Here is a 25528-nt window from a genome sequence, read left to right on the forward strand (position 1 = left end):
TTTTTGAGGGTCTTGCAAATTTTTGTGAGATTTGAGCCTTAATTATAGATACAAACTATTACTTAAGTGTTGCATTCAGCTATCTCTTTTTTCCAGCTCATATTTTCTAACAATATTGTACATTTAGAATACTTTTTTGGGAATAATTCTGCATAACGGTTTGGTTTCAATACATCGCTCTTAAAAATGTGTTATCGTGACAGGTCTAGCTATTGGCAAGGTCATCTTTTTTCGTCCAGTCGGGCACATTACACTACTCATGAGAAACCAACTGCCTGACACTATTCCGGACACTTGATTCTCTGTCATGGTCCATTTTCAAGAGTGACATGACTGCAAATAGTTGTTTTTGTCTCATGGTCATAGACTGTATAAAGAGGTGGACTGAGGCTGTGTGATGTCACCCATAGCACCAGCCAAATGAAGCTCATCGAGGCTAGCAGTTGTACGGGCGAACTGAGTATTACTGTAATTCCAAACGCAAGTATTATAGTAACCAAAGAGCCAATCAGGAGCGTAGCTGTTGCCCACACTGCTGGTTTGGCAGGGGTCAGGTGTTTAGCGGTGCTGTCAATCAAACCTGTTGCTAATGTTAGCGGGAATGACCTTGGGGGAAAGAAGGCGCCTGACTTGTAGGTTATTGACGTTCATATGTTGATTTATAGCAAAATAAACCCCAAGATCATGTAGAGTGGGATAATACGAACATTTTAAGACCAACATAACGAGAGACATTTACAGAGAGAGAGAGACTACACTCTTTTCAATAGAAAGTGAATGGGAGCCAGTAGATGGAGCTGGAAGTGCCAACATGGAGAGTCTATGGTCATGGTGCTATATCACAGTGGCAGAAAGGACTAAGTCAGAGGAGGGTAAACATTAAGACTAAAACATGTTCACGACTCATGGTTTGAAATCAGGTATCAAATCTTTCACTTTTCCAAATCCAAATCTCCAAATCTTTTCACTTTTATTGTCCAGATTAAGGGAGCTGTACACAATTTTGAACGATGAGTGAAAAACATGTTTTAGTTTAAATTATTAACCCTCATCTTCTCATATTGCATCGTTAAGGCACACACATGTCTGGGATAGTGTCAGGTAGATGGCACTTCTTCTCTCACTCTGATTTTGCACCGTGACAGAAAAACAACATGTCACAGAAAGAGCTTCTACATTCTACAGAGTCTTATTCAGCTTTGTGTCAGGTTATGATCATGCCATAGTCCTACCTGTTCACTCTGTTTGTCCTTCAGAAAGTAGATTATTTTGTTGTTAGTCTTCTGAGCAAAAGAGAAGCTGAATCCAAGTTTGTTAAGTCCCTCTCCAGAGTGTTATCACAAAGCTCCTGTCTAAAATAACTAAAATCACATAAAATAATTGCTTGGCAATGGTATATCTCTGTATCTTTTATACAGAGGGATATCAGTCTTGTCCCCACGTCCTCCGTCACATCCCGAGCAAGAACTAACCATGTAATCAGATTTTATTTATTTTTTATGTTCAGTGGCGCATGTGAAACAAACAAGCTCATTGGTCATCCATCATTTTGAATAAAAGTACATTCCTCTCACCTCAGATTAACAGTTTAGTGCTTCACACCATTGATTCTATAAAAATTTGTTATTCAGCCTCTTCCTTTTCTTTTTTCACAAAAGCAGCCATATTTGTTTTGATACGGATGGACCACACATGTTTCTGATTAGCTAATCTGCCTGCCAGTCACACTCGTCTGAAATCAGGGAGATTTACTGGTGACCAGACTCACATATTTGTATTGGAGAAGTGTGTATTCTGGGTCCCAGGCAAGTAAAATAGCTGTAGAGAGGAGAAAGAGAAAAGTTGCAGGTGTGTAATATTTATTTTGAGACTGATAAATGAATATTATAGACCTTATAGGCCTAATATAATCAGCTCTTGTGGTGATACCAGGTTTTAAATACACCATCACTGAAAAAAATTAATTGTCGCTTATCGCGGCAGCAATCCCCGAACCCGGTGGTGGACACCGGAAGTAAGAGATGTCGTCAAGCTGAAGAAGGTGTCCTATAGAGCCTTGTTGGCTCATGGGACTCCTGAGGCAGCCGATGAGTACAGGCGGGCCAAGCGTGCCACGGCTCGTGCAGTCGCAGAGGCAAAAACTGAAGGTTGGGAGGAGTTCGGGGAGGCCATGGAGGAGGACTATCGGACAGCCTCAAAGAAATTCTGGCAAACCGTCTGACGCCTCAGGAGGGGGAAGCAGTGCTTCACCAACACTGTATACAGTCTGGGTGGAAAGCTGCTGACCTCGACCAGGGATGTTGTCGGGTGGTGGAAGGAATACTTTGAGGATCTCCTCAATCCCCCCGTCATGTCTTCCGAGGAGGAAGCAGAGACTGGGGACCCGGAGGCGGACTCATCCATCACCCTGGCTGAAAACACAGGTGGTTGGCAAGCTTCTCTGTGGCAAGGCTCCGGGGGTGGATGAGATCCATCCTGAGTACCTCAAGTCTCTGGATATTGTGGGACTGTCTTGGCTGACACATCTCTGTAACATCGCGTGGCGGTTGGGGACAGTACCTGTGGAATGGCAGACCGGTGGTCCCTCTGTATAAGAAGGGGGACCGGAGGGTGTGTTCCAATTACAGGGGAATCACACTCCTCAGCCTTCCTGTTAAGGTCTACTCCAGGGTACTGGAGAGGAGAATCCGACCGATAGTCGAACCTCGGATTCAGGAGGAGCAGTGTGGTTTTCGTCCTGGTCGTGGAACACTGGACCAGCTCTATACTCTCCATCGGGTCCTCGGTCCTTCATGGGAGTTTGCCCAACCAGTCCACATGTGTTTTGTGGACCTGGAGAAGGCATTTGACCGTGTCCCTCGTGGTGTCCTTTGGAGGGTGCTCTGGGAGTATGGGGTCCGGGGCTCTTTGCTAAGGGCTGTCCGGCCTGTGTATGACCGGAGCAGGAGCTGTGTTCGCATTGCCGGCTGTAAGTCAGACCTGTTCCCGGTACATGTTGGACTCCGCCAGGGCTGCCCTTTGTCACCGGTTCTGTTCATTATATTTATGGACAGAATTTCTAGGCACAGCCAGGGGCCAGAGGGGGTCTGGTTCGGGAACCACAGGATTTCATCTCTGCTGTTTGTAGATGATGTTGTCCTGATGGCTTCATCGAGCCAGGACCTGCAGCAGGCACTGGGCCAGTTTGCAGCCGAGTGTGAAGAGGCTGGGATGAGAGTCAGCTCCTCCAAATCCGAGGCCATGGTTCTTGGCCGGAAAAAGGTGGTTTGCCCTCTCCGGGTGGGTGGAGAGTCTCTGCCTCAAGTGGAGGAGTTCAAGTATCTCGGGGTCTTGTTCACAAGTGCGGGAAGGATGGAGCGTGAGATTGACAGGCGGATCGGTGCAGCGTCTGCAGTGATGCGGTCGCTGTATCGGTCCGTTGTGGTGAAGAAGGAGCTGAGCCGGAAGGCGAAGCTCTCAATTTACCGGTCAATCTACGTTCCTACCCTCACCTATGGTCATGAGCTCTGGGTAATGACAGAAAGGACAAGATTGCGGATACAAGCGGCCGAAATGGGTTTCCTCCGTAGGGTGGCTGAGCGCACCCATAGAGATAGGGTGAGGATCTCGGTCACACGGGAGGAGCTCAGAGTAGAGCCGCTGCTCCTACACGTCGAGAGGAACCAGTTGAGGTGGCTCGGGCATCTGCTCAGGATGCCTCCTGGACGCCTCCCTAGGGAGGTGTCTTGGGCATGTCCCACCGGGAGGAGGCCCCGGGGAAGACCCAGGACACGCTGGAGGGACTATGTCTCTCGGCTGGCCTGGGAATGCCTTGGGGTCCCACCGGTGGAGCTGGAGGACGTGTCCGGGGTAAGGAAAGTCTGGGAGTCCCTGCTTAGACTGCTGCCCCAGCGACCTGGCCCCGGATAAGCGGAAGAAAATGGATGGATGGATGGACCTTATAAAATTCTACTGGTAGAACCCAAAAGATTGCCCATTCTTGACATAGACCATGCATGTCTAAACTTTTTCCAAGTAAGGGGTTGATTGACAGCGATAGACTGGTGGTCAGTACAGTGAGTAATTCATGCATTTAAAACAGATTAGAATGAGCCACCAGACCTTTATCCATGCTTAGATCCTCAACAGGACACGCGGAATATACAGTAAATATAAACTATATTTAAAAAATTGGTCTGAGAGCCATATTTGGCCCCTGGGTCACACAGACAATAGATGTAGTGTTGTGATAGGTGTGTGAAGGGCATTTACAATTATGTTTCAATATTCACTGTGTTGAGTTCATCAGCACATTTCTAAACTTTCTGAAGCCAGAGTGGAGTTTTGCCTTCACTGCATTCTAAAAGTGCACTGTCCTTGAAATGTTCAACCCACTCTACATAACCCAGGTGTTTTTACTTCACTATTGTGTCCATAAATCCAGATATGAACATTAATAACAGACATGTGTGTGACCCTGGGGTCACTGCCACTAGCGTCTATAGTCAGTAGAATGGCGTGTGACTTGTAACAATAGCTTCAATCTGTCTTGCTTTTCTTGTGGTGACTCATCAGAAGACCATGTTTGGAGTCTCATTATCCAATTAGCGCCACAAAAACAATCTTGACAGCCACAGTCTGTGGATTACTTTACACTTGCACCAGACTCCAATGTCGCCTGTTGTGGTCCACCAAAGACCTCAAACAAGTGTGGCTTTTGTTTCCAGGAAAAGAAGCGCGCCTCTGTTGAGGTGCAAGCGTTGATGTGACTGATGCCCAAAGCCTCAAGAGTTTACATCCAGGCTTCCTCGCAGATCCGGAGCCATTTTGATACGGGGTTTCTGGAATTGTCTTCCAGTAATGAAGCCTGAACGAGAGGATAAACAAATGCGGTGGAGGTCAGGGCGGTGCAAGCAGACATGAACCAGGCGTCAGTTTGAAAGAAAGGAAAGGCTTTATAGCTTCCTGGATGTGTTTGAAGATTCAATTTTTGACTACTTAATGAGATTTAGTGACATCTTGTGGTTGCAAATGGCTGTCAGTTGTGGTTGCGATGGGGAGAGCTGGAAGGCATATGGTGATAGATCAATAGCCAAGTGTTTCAGACAATAAATATGGTGTCTATTGTGATTTTTGTCTACAGTAAAAGCTGCTGTAGGTTTGCAAAGGGACAATTGCATTTACAGAAACAAAGGCAGTTTAAAAAAAAGTGTATGTAGTAAGGTTGTCAAATGTTTTGAAAATCAGATACTAATCCATACTAAAACTAGTATTGTAACTAGATATTTATTTAAGCAAGTATGGATTCGACTACAAAAGTCTAGTGTATGGCCATGTACCACTATGGAAACTACCTGGACAGCTGAGGGATTACACAGGTAAAAGGCCACATGGTAGTATAAATAATGCCTGTTATTTAATGTTGAAAATCTCATTCTGTTGTCTAAAGAAAGTGTTTTCTATTTTCAGTGTGGTATCAGAATCAGTATTGAGTATCAAGGTTATCCCTTAGTATCAAAATCGAGTTTCAAATTTTAGTATCATGACTACACTAATACGTAGGACATATATAACAAATAAATATTATCAAAATTGTTGTTTCGGAAATGCAAAAATGAATTATCTGGTTTACTGTCTCTATATAAAACTATTTAAGGCTGTAAAAGATTACAAATAATAAAAAAAACAACTGTCATGTACTTTCAAAAAAGGGAATAACATTATATTTTATGCACTTTTGTGGTAAATATTTTGGTCAGTTCCATCATTTACCTGTACATTTCAGCACATTTTTCATAGACAGCTTAATTTTGTCAAAGATACTGTTGTAGAATAAATCGAAGTAGAGTTGTAGGGAGCATTATACCTGTAGAGGCATAGAAGACCAAGATAACAAGGGCTGAGTGGGCAGTGTCCTTGGCACAGCACCACAACTAATCTATCAAGGAAGATTTTTGCCAGTATTGCCAGCTTCTTTCTGCAAGGAAAATTTGTGGCAAGAAAACCATAGGGACTTGGATGTGAGACCTCAGCAATGCAAAGAAAGGGCAGCACTTTACTTCCTTCAAATATTCATTTTGTTTCATCCCACCCAGAGTGAATGGCTTCTTGGAATATAACAATTTTCTACCCCCATGTGATGCAAAGAAATAGTTTGTATGAAACTTTTGAGACACTTTGTACACCGAAGGGTGCAAGGACTCCATTTGCTACCTCAGAAACAGTGAATTAAATTTGTAACCAAGCTAAAGCAACAACTGCTTGTAAAGTATGTTTGTGGATGAACCAGCCAGTTTGCTCAATGAAATGATTAGAATGAGCTTTAAAAACACAGAGAAGCTCCACAGAACACTCCAAGAATATGTTTTTTATTTTTTTCCCCCAAGTAGACCACGATAATTACTATATCGAGGTTATCATTCAATATATGACAGATGGAATGATCCTTTTTAGGGGTCAATATTTATGACGGGGATTTTTTCTTAGTTCTAGTAGGGAACTTTTTGTTATTTTTCCTGTTTTATGTTCTATTTTTTATTTCACTATTGTGTCTGTAAATCAAGATATGAACATTAATAAAAGATGAATCAGGCACCTTCTTTCCCCGAGGTCATTCCTGCTAGTGCTAGACACCGTTGCTAAGTGCCTGCTCCGTGCTAAAGCAGCCTCACTCTGGATTGGCTCTTTAGCTGCAAAGATGCTTGCGGTTGGAATTCCAAATATGAAACTCGGCTCCAAATTCACCCTTATAACTGCTCTCCTCGACGAGCTTCATTTGACTGGAGCTGAATGGGCGATGTCACACTCCCTTTGTCTACTTCTTTATAACTGAAGAACTGGAAATTGGAAAATGGTGTGGTAATTGCTAGTTGCCTTCAGAGCTATCATTTTACTTTGGATATTCTTCAAACTATAATGATAGTCTACAGGAAATTCCTTGCAAAGTTTCTAGAATCCCATTTCTCTGCTACTGTCAACTGTTTGGATCAGGCTTTAGAGAAAAGCAAACATTGTTGATGGAGGTGACCAAGCAACGTATGTACCCCCCAGAAACGCTTCTTCCTCCCACTTGCATCCTTTGACATGACGGTGACAGATGTAGCCTGCATGTTCATTTGTTTTGAGTTGTAGAGTTCACCCCAGGACAAGAAGAATGTCAGCAACTTCGTAGTTTGGAACTTCTGAAAGGAGACGCCCTTTGCATGGCTCATAATTTCTGTACAGAGGAAGAATATGTGTGACAGATCTTTTACGCAAAGCCAAGTCAAAATCCTGAGTCACAAAGTTCTTTTCCGCTTGGCACTTTGTGAGTTTTTGGGTTCAATTAGAATTTTACTGTCCATATTTCCAAATCTCATCTCAACTTACTCAGTGGCATGTATTGTTTTAATAGTTTGAGGCTGAATTTTATTGTTGTCTTTTTTTTATTTACAGATTGCTTATTGCACTTCTATGGAGGATTCATTACTAACATATAACATTTAGATCACCATGTTACCTTTTATTGTGTTGAAAATGCTATATTCGATGAAAATGATGCATTCAAATGTTAAACAAGTTTCAGTTTCATTTTTGATATTCTGATTCCCTACTTTCCTTGTTCCCCGCACTTCCTCATCAGAGTGCTATCAGTATCAGTATACAAAAAGTTGCACGAGTGAAGACATTTTGCTGCCGATTCAAGCTGCTTCTTCAGTTCTGGTCAGATTGTATGAATGTGAACTAAGTCTGTTCAAGAAGCACTGTAGTTAAGCAGCTTTGTCAACACCTACAGGCTAATAATTCATTTGAAGTTTTTCAGTGAGGATTCAGAGCTCACTATAGCACAGAAACTGCACTACATAAAGTCACAAATGACTGCCTTATTAGCTGCTGACAAAGGATTGGTCTCAGTCCTGGTTCTGTTGGACCTCAGTGCAGCGTTTGAGACCATCGACCACAATATTCTACTACAAAGGTTAGACATGTGACAGGATTTAAAGGGGCAGCCCTCAGCTGGTTTAAATCCTACTTATCTGATGGTGTGCCACAGGGTTCTGTACTTGGTCCAATCCTGTTCACAGTTTATATGGATGTGCCTTAGTCCTGGACACATCCTGCCCATCCATGGGAGTGGATCTCTCCTTCACTGTGGTTCTCCTTGAGGAGTCTCTTTGTTTTTTGGATTTTCCTTGACAAGAAGGAGGGTCTAAGGACAGAGGATGTTCTGGGACAGATATCCATTTGCTTGTTTTCTGTTGATTAATTTGCTTGTTTGTTTCTGTTTCATTGTTGATTTTCTAACTTTCTGTTGATTAAATCAATTCTCATGTTCAGCCCTAAGAGGGAACTGCTGTTGTAATTTTGGGCTTTACAAAAGTAAATTGAATATATTCGAATAGGGCCCAGGAGAGATTGTAAAATTACTCAAATATGCATGAATGGCATATAAAAGCCCTCCAGGCATGTTTTTGACGTGGAAACGTTATAATGATTTTGCATAATATCCCTCTTTAACAGGCCCACATGTATACATTTTTTGCCATACTGTAGTTTCCACTTCATACCTGCATTCTTATATCCTGAGGTAGTCTTTATAGACGATTGCTATAGTCACTTTTTATATTGCCATTCCATCTCTATGGGACTCTAAGATCGCTTTTCATCAAAGATCCATTCACTCTCTCAATACCCATTTGTACATAATAACTACACAGGCTTGAGAATTAAATATCTAGCTCAAGGCCACAACGGCAGTACATTGGATTGAACTGCCAACCCTCAGGTTAGTGGGTAAACATCTCTACCAATTGAGCTGACCAGATGAAAACGCTTCATCCTTTGTCTCATCTGTAAGCTCTGTGCACTTTTCTAAAGGTTGCATACACATCTAACACTTAAATGACTTCTACCAAGGAAGGTTTATCTATATGATTTATGTTGTTCTACATGACCTTTTGTTTCTATAAGGACAGCAACAAAATAAGAAAGTTATAAGAGTAGTCATAATTCTGTTTTGTTTCACTTTAGAAACAAACATAGACTATAAAAAGTGGACCAAGTGAGTGCGATGTTACCCACAGCCAGCTGAGGTGGCTCGGGCATCTGTCCCGGATGCTCCCTGGGGGGGTGTTCAGGGCATGTCCCACCGGGAGGATGCCCCGGACAAGACCCAGGACACGATAGAGGGACTATGTCTCTCCGCTGGCCTGAGAACACCTTGGCGTCCCACCGGAGGAGCTGGAAGACGTGTCTGGGGTGAGTGAAGTCTGGGAGTCCCTGCTTAGACTGCTGACCCTGTGACCTGGCCCCGGATAAGCGAAAGAAAACGGATGGATGTATAACAACTTCAGAAATATTAGATTACAATACTTATTACAATACTACTTAGCTTAAGCACTTAATATGGGAAGAGATCAGCACCAAACATGATACTAACAACAAACAATGCATTTTTAATAAGTAATCGTCATAGCATTATAACAAGCTCAAATGTAACAATATGCTTTAAGTATCATATTAACTGGAAAACTCCCTTCGTGTCCCTTCCTAACAAACCAATCTTCCACCACTCACCACTCACTCTGCCAATCAGTGTGACTTATGAAACACCCGAGGCCATTTTAATATCCTCTGCTGCACACGCTCCTGCCCACACGCTAACACAAACACACCTGTAGCCTGCGTGACCGTTACCATGATGATAAATGGTGTCCACATATCACTGTCCGGGCCTGTAATCCATTCCTGCCCTGCACCATCTGTGAGCAGAGCGGCTGCTATCCCCATCACCACAGGCCTATAACCGAGGAAATATGCACGCTACGTCCTCTGAGCTCAGTTAGTAGCATGGGGGCCAAAACATTTATCGCAGGACTCAATGGCTGAGGGGCTCTCCGCTCACTAAGGAGGAGATGATGCGGTTCAGTTTGGAGCATTTTGGCACCAAGATACTTCACAGCATGAATCACTGTGTGTGTGTGTGTGTGTAAAGCCATTTCCACATCAACTTATGGTAGAATAACTTAATGTCATTTTTTATATATTGCAATGCAGGTCTGTTTCCATAACATGAGTTGGACAGACAAATTTTACTTTTGTGAGCTTTTAGTCATATTACAATGGTTACACTTTGATTGATTCATGCAAAACAAAGTAAAACAATGTGCTATGTATGCTATAGTTTATAGGTGCTGTACCAGATTTTTACTGTCTTAAAAATGTAACAGAACAACTTTATTGTAACTGGTACGCAGTGGTCTAAAGTTATTCCAAGAATTCAAATTATTCACTGCAATGAGTTCATAAGCGTTTTTCACAACTTTCAGAGATCAAAGCGAAGTTGTGACATCACGCTAAAGCTAACAGCAATTAGCATGCTAATGTGCACTTCCTGATTAACGGACATTAAAGCCCTTTATAATTAGATGCAGACAGCACGCAGTGGACTTTTGACCTCTAGAGCTGCTTATATAGTATGTCTTTACAGGGGCAAGACAAACTTGGGTACAGACAAAAATAGCATAATGTCTTAGTCATATGAGTTTTAAAACTAGTTACTGCATCAGTTTAATGTGTAAAACATATAATTCAAGCATGTGTTTGTGGCTAATGGTGCTTAACCTGGAGGAAATCCACAAATGCAAATGTGAGGTGAGTCAGTGCTGCCATCATGGTGCTGCAGTATGACCTTTCATCTCCATATGGCAGCGCAAGTTTCAAAAGAGGGACAAAATAAATCATATGTTTTTGGGTTTTTTTTAAACTCAAGCCATATGTTTTATTAAAAAATTTTAAAAAATTAAAAATCACACATTTTTCCCTCATTTGAATCAATTTATTAGATTCATACGTTTTATTTTATTTATGTATTTATTTTTCAAAACTGTCTCATACTAACCCACTTGTGTATGGCTCTAATGGGGGTCACTGACTGCTTGATTGTGAACTCTATTCTACTATAATGAGGAGTTTGAGGATTACATCTTTGGCTGATAAAATATAACCCAACATGGTCTAATAAAACCTGGTACATTTTGCTTGACATTTAGCCATATAGTTTTAATCCCCAAACTAAATATCCCTTGAGAAACACTTTGTCTGCTTTGTGTTAAACAAATTAAGACTAGTCACTCACACATCTGCCACACAACAGACAATTGTTTGAAAGAGCAATCATGACTGTCATATGTCATACACCAGAATACACGTGGAATTTATAGGTGTGTGTTTCATTCCAATACCAACAAGTGCCAGACCGTCTGTAGAACTGTGTCAGCTGCAAACAGGCATTCCAATGGTATGCCCCAGAACAACACATCGCAGCAGGCCACATCCCTGGAATCTGTGGCATGGGCAACACTGTCAGATGGATGTAAACCAGAATTAAAGGCTTAAGCTGACAACTGAACCATATGAAGATGTACTGCATGTGGTGGCAGTCACACTTGTCCTGGTGTGGTCCTGGATGGAGTCCAGTTTAGCCCCAGTGTAGACTTGGTTTGGTCCAAGTGTGAGTGCATCCCTAAAGACATTTCCATAGACTAGGATGTTGTAAATATTAAATTAACCGTAGGAGCACAAAATATGAATGTAATTGTTGTCTTCGCTGAAAGTAGTTTTTTGGGTTTTTTTCATTTACACGTTTAAAGAACGTGTAAATGTAAATTATGGCTTTTATTGGCTCCTTAACATGCTTTTGGGCTCCTTGGCAATTGTATTTTGTTTCAGAAAAATACAAACAAATAAACAATTGATATATGTAAGAAACACACTTTAAAGGTCCTATATTACGCAAAATTGACATATAAACCTTTATTATTAGTTTGTCTACATCTCCAAAGCTCAAAATGCTCTGCTCCCCCTTGTGATGTCATGTAGTGGTAGTTTTCAAGTTAACAGCTCCTTTTAGATTGGAAATTCCATGGCAGAAATGATCCAAAAGATTCTAGTGAAGGTGTATGAAGTTTACAAACACAGTGGAGCACTTCCTGTTTTACCACATGACATCACAAGGTGGAACAGAGTGTTTTCTGTTTGAGAGAAGAACTCAGCCAAGATATGCAGAATTTGTGTGTTAAACATGTGAATGAAACAAAACACAACTCCGGGTATGTTTTTGATGAGGAAACAACATTTTATCAGATCAGAAAACAGTGCAATATGGGCTCTATAAAAGCAAAAGATGTATAACCAAGCAAAGTAGTAGTAGTAGTAGTTGTAGTAAAACCAATTTGACCACAGAAATACTTAGAACATGTCCGGTGATGACTTATGGACTTAGAAATGTTTTAATTCTACCAGTTGCGTAACCAATTTGAAACAGATGAGTGCTTAGATGGACGTAGTGCACACTGTTGCTGAAACTCATGCGAACGAAACTAAATACAAAACTCCTAGAGTGTTTTTGATAGGAACATTATATACAGATTAAAAGCTTCTCTCCTTCAGCAAGGGTGTCTCGTTCTAAATGCATGCCCTTTCACTTCAGCAACTAAAAATGAAAAATGTCTACAGTAATTGCCTTCTCTTTAAATCATCTTTATTTTAGTCACACTGTAAATGGTCACTTTTTTATATAGTCCTTTTTCACACTCAAGGCACTCAAAACGCTTTACATTCACACTCACATTCATACGCCTGTGTACGCAGACACTGGGGGCAACGAGGGTCAATGTCTTGTCCAAAGACAAAACGACAGCATTCATCTGTGGGAGCTGGAATCGCACCAACTTGTGGTTCAGTGGATCCTATTACTCTACCAATATTTACGTCAAGAACAGGATTCGAACCGCCAAGCTTCGAATCAGTGGGCAATTACTGCATCCCGATAACCACGCTGCTAATTTGTCTTTTCAATAGGCTTCAATCCCCTGTGCTGCCAGTAGAGGGGCAGCACAGAGGAAAAGGATATATAACAAAAAGTGCTCCGAAATTGCGCGAAATTAACTCTTTACACCTTGTTATTTCACACATTTTATTTCATTCACACATTTTATTTCATTCAGTAGAGACTGACAATTCCAGGAATGAAATCATCCAAATGATTCTACTGATGTTGTATGAAGTTTGAAAACAAAGTGAAGCACATCCTGTATTACCACATGACATCACAAGGTGGAACAGAGTGGTTTCAGTTTGAATATTTAGGTGGTTTAGGAGATTTTCTCTCAGAGTTTTTGTGTTAAACATGCATGAATGAAACAAAACACAACTCCAGGTCTGCCCATGATGGGAAAACAACATTATAACATAGATCAGAAAACAGTGTAATATGAGCCCTTTAACTTATAAAATGTGAATTGTAAAGATTATCATAAATAATTAACAAGCCAACATATGGGTCTATATATGTGACTATATAGTGTTACACGGTCACCAAACCGAGCTTATCCAGATCAATAAGCTAATGGCTACGTTACAAGTCACTGGATTCTTGTATCATGCTGTTAGCTTCTTCCATTCTCTCCAGTAAAAACCTCACGAGCCTTTAGACTAAAATAGCCGCCAATAAAAACACTTGGCATATTGACTGGCACTTTCGGAACCTGCTTGACATTCGAGCCCCTTCCACAGTTGACACAGTTAAATTGCGTTTTCTCTCTGCACTTAGGCCACTTTTGATAAAATCTGTTCCAAAGCGTCTCAGTCTTGTGGTGGGTTTTCTTTACAGTCTGCGGGCCATTGGGACAGGCTTAGCGGAGCATATGACAGCCACCTGTGTAAACGCCTGGACTGGGATCTGTCTACTGCTCCCGTGGCTCCACAGCGCTGGGTTCTTGACCTCCTTTCAGCCAGAGACCACTCCATGATCAAAGGCTACACATGCTGGCATTCTACAGTCTGACACATGTAGTACACATTTGCAAAGGGCAGTACTCACTTACAATTGCTCAGTTACAATTAGTTGAGTAACTTTAAGAGTAATTAGTAAGAATGTACACTGCTCAGTGTACTTTTACTTAGTTGTAATAGTAATAGTAATAGCCTTTCTTGATTAAAAGTTTTAAAAGTGAAATGAACTATGTCTACAAGTGATAAAATCTTTATGTTGCAAATATGAAATGATTTAAACATTTGAGTTTCTTGCAGCGCTCCTTCAGATATGATTTAGTCTCATTTTTGTGTCTACCCTTTGAAAATACCAGATTTTTTGCATTACTTAATGTTTTGTCCTTCCAAATATACTGTACTAATTATAAATCAGATGCTATGTCTCGACAGTTACTCTTACTCCAGTAGTACCACATGAACCACTACTTTGTACTTCTACTTGAGCAATATCATTTTGAAGTAGCGTTACTCTTACTTAAGTAAAATTTTGCCTACTAATTTTACCTGCCATTTGGTATTAAGAAGTTTGTGTTATGCTCTGTGCACAGTAAAATTATTTATTTTTTATTTGGATTATTGTTACTTCTGTGACATATAATGCTGCAGATATGTTTTGGATACAGGGGCAATTTTATAACATGGTTAGAAACTCCAGAAAAGTCAATTCAGTATATGTCACCTTTTTTAGGATTGATTTTTACATAAACACCATTATGAGTTAAAGGCGCTGTACCTCATTTTTATTGTCTTCAAAAGTGAAAACCAGAACTATTTCATTTTAAATGGTTTGGACCTTTAAAAAAAAAACATGAAATACAGAAGAAAATGAATATCAAACATGTTTTGAAGTCCCACCGTTTAACTTTCTAGACAAATTTACAAAATAAAAGCATGTTTTTTCATATTGGATCAATTTATTGTACTGAAAAACAGAAAAAAAAAAAAACTGTTACTGTGAACAGGCTTGCTTCTCCACAAACTTGATTCTTATTTGACCTGGAGAACAACAGGAGATATGGTGACTAAAATATTCCAGAGTACAACATAAAATGTATTTCCATCAAGAATGTTCTGATTTTATTATTATTATTATTATTATTATTATTATTATTATTATTATTATTATTATTATCATTTTATTTGTGCTTTTGCTTTATTTCTATGTAATGTATATTTTGTATTTCTATATCAAAGTCTATTTTTATTTGTCTTATTTTTAATGCATGTCCTTATTTTTGCTTTGTCATAGATTGCATTTATAATTATTATTCACTGTATTTATGTTGCACTATACAGCCAAAGCAAGTTGGTTACATTTTTACATAGCACATTTCTGCCATCTAGACACTCAAAGCCTTTTACATCAAGGAACCACTCACTCATTCACACGCACATTCATCCACCCGTGTACGCACACAGCAGGGGGTGAAAGGGGTTAAGTGTCTTGCTCAAGGACACAATAACATCAGTCATCTGTGGGAGCTGGAATCACATCACCAACCTGTAGATCTGACCGCTCAACCGATGATGTTTATGTCAAAACCGGGAGTTACTGATGACCACAAAATAAAACGTATTCCATAAAACACAAAGATGACAAGAAAGTTATTCAGTGTTGCTTTAAATGTCCACATTAAAGCACGATTTGTCTTGCATTATTTCTCCAGTTGTATTTTGGCAGCAGTGGCGCAAACAGCTGGGAGTATGTGTTCATAGGCTGCGGTGGTGAACATGGCTCTATAGGTCACTGTGGAGCTGGTGTAAAGAACTGCTCCCATCCTGCAGAGCGGAGGACACAGACACGACATTAATATGAGGGAAAATATTGTTGGTGGGCCAGGAGCATGAAAGGTCCACACCCACAGACGTCTGGACATGACCTGTGTAAACAAACTGCCCCCATCAGCACTCCATCAAGACGGCTTTTCAGAACGGCCACCAGCAGAGCTCCACCATGACTGAGGGCGAGATTAGGATGGGACTATAGCTTTTTTGGTAAGACTTACACTGCTACTCAAATGTTTTCACACACTTTTTCATTTAAGTTTCTTCTTTATTTCCAAGATGACAGCATTTATGTTTTAGATTATCTGAAGGCATCAAAACTATGAATGGACACAACCTAAGAAACCTATACATCTTTAAAAAAGTGTATATATTGGCAGGCTTTCTTCAGTCTACCCCAGGGCAGCTGTAGCTCTTGAAAATCGTAAGGGGTCTGGAAACGCGTATGCATTATTTTTTTGATTATGTTTTTTATTATAGCTGAAATTCCTAAATAAGTTCCATGTTTTTTTCAGATGTCCTTAATGCCAGGCTTTATGTTGTCATGATTAAACATGCTTTTTCATTTAAGTTTCTTCTTTATTTCCATGATTATTTACATTGTATATTAACTCTTAAGACATCTAAACTACTCACCTATGCTACTCAAAATTGACTTTTTGAGCTCTTAAACATATAACTTTGTTCCCTCATCCAAAACCTACCTTGTAATTTGCTTTATTCAAGCAAGTCCTCACCTTCTAAGTCTGATAAAGATGCCAGTTCAAAATTCCCAGTTTTGTGACATCATAGATAAAAGTCTGGAGGTCTCCTATGGTGTTTTTAAGTCCATAAATAAAAATGAGCATTTCCGGCATCAAATTGTGTTCATTGCAACTCCATGCTTCTGTTAGCATGTCGGCAAAAGTTGCTAACCCTAGTTATGGTTTGTTTATTCAATAGTAATTCCTGCTACTGCCAGTAGATGGTGTCCTAACCCCAGTTCCTAGTATTGGAGTGCATCTGTAGAAAGAAGGTACATATTGTCTCAAGACAGCCATCATTTTAAGTTCTAAAACATGAAATGGGCACTCAACATCATGTTTAAAGATCAATAACAGTACAAATAATGCATAATATTTGTTCTTTAAAGGAGACCTATTAGGCAAAGTCGACTTTTCAGAGCTTTTAGCCATGTTATAGTTGTTCCTCTCACCATTTACACGCTCAAAGTTGTTTTTGGAGTGATTCGTGCATGTCTATAATCCCTTATTTTCAAGATGACATATTGTCGATCAACCTCAGTTGCCACACAGACTGCTTTTTACTTACTTTGTTCACTTTTATTTTCTTAATTGGTGATAAGCATAGGATTCGGCAGCGTATCCATATTGGAGCAAATGAAAAAACATCTGCTGCTCGCTCGCGACAGCTGCACGGCTTTTTGTTGTGATGACGTTTACGGCGACGTCAACTCCCATTTGGCACGGCAGTTTTCTAATGTGGAATTCAGAGGACTTCGTTAAGCCATTTACCTTCTGCAATATATTGTATATGTCATTGTTTGTTAGATATTAGATCTATACAACCACACTCAGATTTATGTCTCACTGGCAGCAGGTGAATATGGACCAGTGGATTCACTCTGCCACTGCATCCAACAGATCAGTGTGTGGATGCAAAACAACTTTCTCCAGCTAAACTCAGACAAGACTGAAGTCATTGTCTTTGGCCCACAGAAACAAGAGAACGTGCCAGCAGTGACCTCCAGTCTCTCTCTCTCTAAAACCTTCAAATCAGGCTAGAAATCTAGGGGTAATAATTGACTCAGACTTGGACTTTAACAGCCACATTAAATCAGTAACATCTGCAGCTTTTCACCATCTAAAAAGCATTGCAAAAATCAAAGATATACTGCCAAAACCAGATTTGGAGAGACTGATCCATGCATTTGTCTCTAGTAGGTTAGACTACTGTAACGGCCTGCTCACTGGCCTCTCCAAACGAGCGTGAAGACAGCAGCAGTACATCCAGAACCCTGCTGCTCAAGTCCTGACTAGAACCAGAAAGTACCTAGCACCTCCCAGCTCCTTTGGCCTAACACCAAAGTACATCTCCCACATGTTAGAGCCATATGAACCATTTCACACTCTGAGGACTTCAGGGAGCTGGAGTCAGGACTAAACATCAGTTTTATACAGCTAATAACTGGAACAGTCTTCCTAAAGATGTGAGACAGGCCTCTACTCTAACCATGTTTAAATCCAGGCTCCAAACGGTTCTGTTTAGCTGTGGATATGACTGACAGGTTTTGATTCTGCATTCTTCTCTTTTAATGTTAATTTTATGGTAATTATTTATGTTTTGATTTGTTTGTATTATGATTTTAAGTTCTTTCTTATTCTGCAAAGCTACTGTAGCTGCTGAGTGCATCTCAAAGACTCTGGAGGTACATTTGACTCTTACAAACTCCCACGAGAGCAGCCCTTTTACATGACCGTTCTAATGGAAACATTGTTGGTGTCAAGTTCAACACAAATCAGCTCCAATGGCTTAAAGAGTGGAGTGTTTGTGTATGAGCACGACTGCCCTGAGCTCCTGTTGTCCCAGCTAGGGGCACAGTTCTGACGGATGAGAACCATTACCTCTGCTGAAGGGGAGGCGGACCCCAGGGAACTAGCACCGCGACCGAGTGGGCTACGCGTTCACCAGGCTCTGTGCATTAGCCTCCTCTAAACTTCTATTAATCTAACGGCAAGGCTTCAGAGATGGGAAATGAGTGCCTTCCAGCGGCGCTTTCATCAGGACATAAAACTGAAATATGTTCGGACTAAACGCTCTGAGTTTGGCCTGATGGAGAGTGGAGGGTGTTAGCTGCGGGCAGGGGAATTTATCGTGGCACGGAGCGACAAATGATCGTCTGAAATTGCGCCTGTTAAAGGAATACACATGCCACAGGGGTAACAATATTAATGGAGGTTACCGGAGTTAAGGTTAAGGTAGACTTTACTGCCACGGGAAATGTGTTCTCTGCTTTGGACCAGTTCTTCAGTTAACAAATGAACTCTACTAAACTACAGAGGTGTTAAGATGGATTTATTTTCCAATTAATTAGGTTTCAAATTCTGTAAAAGATGCTTTTTTATGATTGTATTATGTTAAATTTATGTTGGTTTAAATGTTGATACACTGCAGCTGATGTCATCAACATTCCTTTGGGGAGTGAAGCTAACCGAGGCACTGTTCTGTCTGAAGTTCTGTTACTCAAGCTAGACTTTGTTTTAGACATACATGCTGAAATTATTATTATTTATTATGTATCTTCTCTAGTAGCTATTATTCTCTAGTATCTTCTCTAGTATCTTCTCTAGTAGCTATTATTAGTAGCTATTATTTTGAAAATTGTTGGTTCCAGTGTAGGCGTGTCATGATAACAAATGTTGAAGCATGATATATTGCTACGGAGAAATACCACGATAAACATTGATACTGAAACTACTTTATACCACTGACACAAACCAGAATAATCCCAGTTAATCTATTTTAAAATATACAGTATCATTACAAGGCATGAGCAGCAACAAATAGCAGAAGGAAGCAATAATTAACTATAAAAGGGACTAATTCACCCTTTTACAGCTCAAATCTTTTCGCGTTATAACACAAATGACTAAAATCTCCCTATTAGTACAAAGAAAAAGTCGATATAGTGATTATATCCACTGATTATTATTAGATATTTCCATTATTTCAAAGCAGACAAATGTAAGATACAAGAAAAACATGGGTTTCTTCTTACAATTTCTGCACATTTTCTCTCATAAAGGAAACATTTTGTCATTTACTGTATGGGCTTGCTAACCCTTTATTAGACGGCAAATACCTCAATGATCACTTAACGCTGATTAGTCCAATTAGTTGTTGCAGCCCTACAGCTTAAAGGTGCTGATAATCACTCCACTACACAGCTGCGTGTCCATGGCCTCCTTCTGGTGGGTCGTCACATAAAAGCTCTGAGCTGATGAGGTGTGGATGGTGTGAGCTCCGGGCACAGAGCCGCTCCCTCTCAACTACAAATGAAAAGTCTATAATTGCAGCCGTCAGAGGAATAGCACAGATAGTTTCCTACGGCTTCTGTAGTCCTTCTGTTGTGGCTGCGGAACAGGTGCAACGTGGGAGTTGAAGTCATCAGATCTCAGGGAGGAGCACGGGGGCTGGGCCAGCTGCTGCACAACAGGCATTTCCCACCTCTCTCCTGCTCTCTCTCTCTGTGTACATCTCTTTCTGACCCTCTCTTTCCAAACCCCCCTCTCTTTCTCTCTGTACATCTCTCTCTTCTGCCCTCTCTTTATAAATCTCGCTCTCATGCTGTTTCTATTTCCCTTTTCCTCTATTCTCCCTCTCTTTCTGTTTCTCTCGTGCTCTCTTTCAGGTGCTCTCTCAGTGTACATCTCTCTCTCTCTGTACATTTCTTTCTCTCATGCTCTGTCTCTCTCTATTCCCCTCTGTCTTTCTGTCTCTCTCGTGCTCTCTTTCTTGATCCCGTGCTCTCAGTGTACATCTCTCTCTCTCTTAATGCATGTGTCACCATTCCTTTAGCTCCCATGTTTGCTCTGCTGTAATTATGGCACTTTGCACAATACTTGTTTTGCACACAGTGTATTTTTTTTTTTCACTTCTGCCAAGGAGGAAATAAAAGTATAATGCAAAGCAGACCAGTCCGATTTCTTCCAATGTTCATGTGGAGAATAAATAAAGAGTAACATCTTGTAATTTTGGCTTTTTGAGCAGTGTTTAGTACACACCATTAGTTTGGAACAAATTGCATTATTTAAAAAATATTGTCTTGCATTCAGAGCAGGCCACACAATACGACACTGCACATTACAATCAGTCCTCTACAGTCGTGAATTCAAATCCGACTGTCACTCACAGTGAAACATGGCATTGTTATGAAAGTATTGCAAATTAGTTTTGCACGTTATTTCACTCCCCATCACTCCTCCGTATATATCCAACATCATTCCAGCCTTGAGGGTCTAGAACCAGGTGCCATCTGCTGGCATCAGTGGGCACTGAATCAATGGAAATGAAAAATTAGCAGCAAAAAATATCTTTGTCTATAATTATCTAAAAAAAAAAGAAAAAAAAAGGAAAAAAAAAAGGAAAAAAGCTGTTATCTTAAAACCATACATGGAAAAAACTAATGCGCTAGCCGCCATGTTCCTAAAAGGAAGTGAACATTGGTGCGAAGTTGTTTCTTCCGAGCTCTGGTTGCCGTTGACTTCTATTGAAAATCTGTCGTCCCTCTCTCCATACTGCTGCTGCATACTGCTTTTTGTTCTACATGATACTTTTGCTATTTTATCCCTAAATTAAGATATGAATAATAATAAGAGACCAATCTGGTGCTTGTCTCCACAACATTGCTCCCACTAGCGTTAGCAACCTCGCTTCTGATTGGCTCTTTGGTTTAGTGCTCCAAATTACAAATATGGTCCCTGGTTGCTGATTAGCCGCTATAAGCGCTAGCCACGATGAGCTTCAGTTGGTTGCTAATAAGTCCTACAGGTAACATCGCACTCCCTTAGTGCATTTCCTGATAAAGCCTATGAAGCAGACCTATTATGGACAATTGTCTTTTAAACCATGTTATAGTTGTTTCCCTTCTCATTTACCCTCTCAAAGTTGTATTTAGAGTGATTCATTCATGTTTGAGTAATCTTTATTCTCCTCTTCTGAAGCCGTCATTGCTCTGATTTGCCCTTGTTTTCACTGCCACCGTTACATGCCCACTGCTCTGTACTTATTTTGTTGTCCAATTTTATTTTCTCACTTGGTGATATGTGGATTTGGCAGCATTGCATTTTGCCATTTTGGCATAAATGAAAAAAAAAAAAAAAAAAAAAATTATTACTCTACTCATATGCAGCTGTCCATCGGACATTGGAGGGACTATGCACCTCTTTGTTGTGACGTGTGTGGAATCCCTCAGTCGTCAAGATTTTATCCATTGTAAAAACTAAAATTCTTCACTCCTACAAGGAGCTAACTCCAGTGTGTAGTCCCTCCCTTCAGATAGATATAAGGTGGTGTCCACCAGAAATCTGACCAGAACTGAAGAACTGGCTTGGAAGAGAAGCGTCTTCACTCCTACACCTTTTGTCCAGTTGACAGATTTTATTTTTGGCCTTCTTTGTTCTGATGACATTTACAGCAACGTCAACTCCAATTGTGCACCACAGTGTTCCAACAGCTGACTTGTTTCTTTTATTAAGTTGTTTTAGATCAATACTTTGATTTCCAATGTGCAAATTATAACAGAATGCTCCATGAGTGTCACAGATTATAACTATACAGCAGACACAAGCACAATGTCTTTAAAGGTGCTAATATCCTGCTAAATAATGTTTCAACAAGCTCCATTCCAAACCATACTGACATTCACACAATATTGAAAATAAGAGCTCTGTAAAAGATCAAAACATTGCACTTCAAAATAATTGTGTAATATGGCACCTACACTGGATAATCTGATTTATCAAACACCAGAATAGCCCTTTAAGATATCCTCTCTTTTCATTTTACCCTGCAGCTTTTCAAATCACATTAGGGGAAGCGGACTGTCTAGGAACTCTCCGCGAAGTGACGGGATTCTTGATTGAATTTGCACATATCCCACAGGAAAGTCCCACAGGCATCCAGTTACGCAGGCCAAGCGTCGCCTGTCTCAGCCAGAGCCCTCATATACATCTGTTTTCTGGGCCTGACTCCGAGCCACCGCCCACTTTAAAGAGATGGTGAATGGGATTTTATGAGCTACGTTTCAAATGATTTCCCAACAGGCAGCGCGGAACAGGTAAGGGACAGAGGAAAGGATTAAACCACTAAGATTAAACTACATAAATAAAGGCAGTACATGGGACTTAACTTGCAGTAGTACTTTCAATATGGGGGAAATATGGTTGTAATAAAAGTGTTGTATGGAAAGTATAAATACAATGCTTTCACTATGGCTTTTTATTGAGAATGTTTTTGAGCAAAATGTGTCTTGCAGCTTCTGAGGTCATCTAATTATAAAGCATCTAGTTAAAAAGCGTTTTATGTTACGATAATCAGGTAGCATGTGTTAGTATGTTACTTGTTATTAGCTTTACTGTGATGGAAACACTGGTTTGGTCTCAGAAGGTTGTGAATGTCCTTAGAAATACATCGCAGTGAGTAATTAGGATGCTCGGATAGGATTAGGATGCATAAGGTAAGTGAGGAATAACTTTGGACCACTGCAAACTGTTTAAATGTTTTTAAGACTGTAAAATCAGGTAGTGCCTTTAAAGGATAAGACAAGAAGATATATTGTGTTTTTTTAGCTATTTAGTATTGAAATTAAAACATTCATTCATAGATCATTATTTCCTAATTGTTAATAGTAAACCTCACTATTAATCTAAAACCGCTTAATAACAGAAAGAGGTCCAGCGACTTCCTGTTCAGAACTGCAGAACTGATAGTGACATTTCACTGTCGGACTCGCAGATTTTTTTTTAAATTTTATTATTTCCTTTAAATGTTAATGACCTTTTTGAACCCTACACGTATGTACAGTACTCAAACATTCATGGATTCACTGAAATACAATGAAGGAGTGATGATAAAAGTGTATATCTAATGCTAATAGTAACAGTGATTGAGGTGGTAGAGCTATTTGTAAAGTTGGCGGTTTGATTCCAGCGCCAACCCAGGATAGCTGTGGTTTTCAGATGCCTCAACCCTTCTCTAACAAGTTTGGGAGGTGAATGAGTAATGCTAGTTAGCTCTTTCACAAGCTTCTATAAAGAGATTGAACGCTTTTGAAAATACAGATTCACGATTTGGATTAAAGGGTCCATTTTGCGCTGTTTCCTGATCAACGTTATAATGTTTCCTCATCAAAAACAGACCTGGAGTTGTGTTTTGTTTCATTGACATGTTTAACACACAAAGCCTGCATATTTAGGCTGAGTTCTTCTCTCAAACAGAAAACACTCCGTTCCACCTTGTGATGTCATGTGGCAATACAGGAAATGCTCCAATGTGTGTCTAAACCAGCAATAGAAACCACTGACTTAATGTTATCAAAGAAACCTGAGAAGCCCTGCCTCAACATTTACGTGCTTTTACTTTTGAAGAATGACTAGTGAACATTTTTAACGGCATGTAACATTTCAAGTAGGACATGGGCGGGGATAATTTTCAGGACAATCAACACTCATATGCAAGAAAGTACAGGATTACACAAACGCGCATGAATCAATCAGAACTTTTGAGTAAGATAGGGAACAAAAAGTCAATATTGCGTTATATATGTTCCGTTTAACACCTGCCTGTGCACATGTTTCATAATGTTTCTTACTAATGAACAACTGCACAGATTTCAAGGCATCTTTAAGACTTATTTGCAGTTTCTGTGGCCTTACTTCTACCCACTAATCCATACTTGACTTGACTTAATCCCTTAAATCTACAATAGAGAAAGGGATGTCTATATTAACCTCCTTCACTTTGCTCTTCCTGGCCTGAGGCTTCTCTTTCCCAACGACTTTCCGCCTAATTCTGCCGTCGTCATGGTAGTTCTTGGCCAATGTTTCCAATGTTGTACACCATAAAAGTTCCACTGTATTACCTGGTGCACTGTGTGACTCAGCCAACCCCATTTCCTTCTCCTGGCCTGGTTCCTGTCTTGCATAAGTTACCTTGTCCTGTCACTTGATCCAGAATATAAATCTAAGGCACCTGGTTTTGAATGTCTTGTGCATTTCGACTATGGTAAAAAGCCAGGTTTCATGCATACGTACTTTTGCGTGCATGATCTCAGGTTTTGTCCACTTAACAATGATGGATTCTGAAAGGGGTTGCGTAGCCTATGTATTTTTGGGGCTTAAAAACACTACCTGATTTTGACTGTCTTAAAAAACGTGAAAACCTTGTTCATTTTAAACTGTTTGCAGTGGTCCAAAGTTATCCTTCACTTGACTTTTGCATTCCGAGCATCCTAATTATTCACCACGATGCATTTGTAAGCGCTTTTCTCAACTCTCAGGGATCAGGCTTTTTTTTTGCGGACGACTGATTAACTCATTTAAAACGCTTTATAATTTGCTGTTTTGACCTCAAGACCTGCTTATACAATATATCTGTACTGCTGTAAGATAACAATTACTCAAATAAATGGGAAAAATATCTGATACAGGGCCTATAAACAATGGATGTTACCACACTGGCAACACTGTGATAACATGACTGAAAAAATGGCATGCACAGAACATTATCCTTTGACCCTTTGTAAAGACTACGCAAAATGAAATATGACTATGATTATTTCACCAAAGGCTTGTCATGAGATTCTTAGATGGCATTTAAATAGAGCATTTATATAAGACAAATATACCTAAGGGGACAATCAAACATAACTTATCTTAATGCGGTTAGCCTTCCTGCAAGATGTCAATGAATAATTTATGGTAAGGTTTATATCATGTAATTATTATTACGTTCTTAGCTTAAACATATATTACAGAGGATGTCAAGACTATCTTATTTTAGTGTTGTGATGATGCTAAAATTTCAAACTTGATTTTGATACTAAGGAATCAGCTTGATTCCGATACCACGATGATAATAATTTCTTTTCTATATTTGTTCTGATGCAGCTCAAGATCATTCTAAAGCTATTCAGGAAAGGTTCATTTTTGTCCTGTGAATGTGACCTTTTTAGTATCGATACCTGATCAAATTACTATCTAGTTTCAATACCAGTTTTAATACTGATTAGTATCTGATTTTTCTAACCCCAGATTATCCTATCAATTCTGTATTATTCCTCTGTAATAGTAACACGCCACAAGCAATAAATCAAAAGAAGTCTTGCTGGGCGATTCACTCCGCAACTGTCAGGAGCAGATAAAACGACAAAAGGAAATTGCCTTGAAAAAAC

The 25528-nt window shown here is 40.0% G+C and overlaps 1 protein-coding gene across 1 annotated transcript in view; it reads left to right on the forward strand.

Annotated features, from left to right (window-relative positions):
* sema3e (sema domain, immunoglobulin domain (Ig), short basic domain, secreted, (semaphorin) 3E) overlaps nt 1-25528 on the forward strand; it is a 112511-nt gene that overhangs the window by 22654 nt on the left and 64329 nt on the right. The gene's annotated exons all lie outside the window — the stretch shown is intronic.

Source organism: Periophthalmus magnuspinnatus, chromosome 6 (assembly GCF_009829125.3).
Source record: "Periophthalmus magnuspinnatus isolate fPerMag1 chromosome 6, fPerMag1.2.pri, whole genome shotgun sequence".
Taxonomy (NCBI): Eukaryota; Metazoa; Chordata; class Actinopteri; order Gobiiformes; family Gobiidae; genus Periophthalmus; species Periophthalmus magnuspinnatus.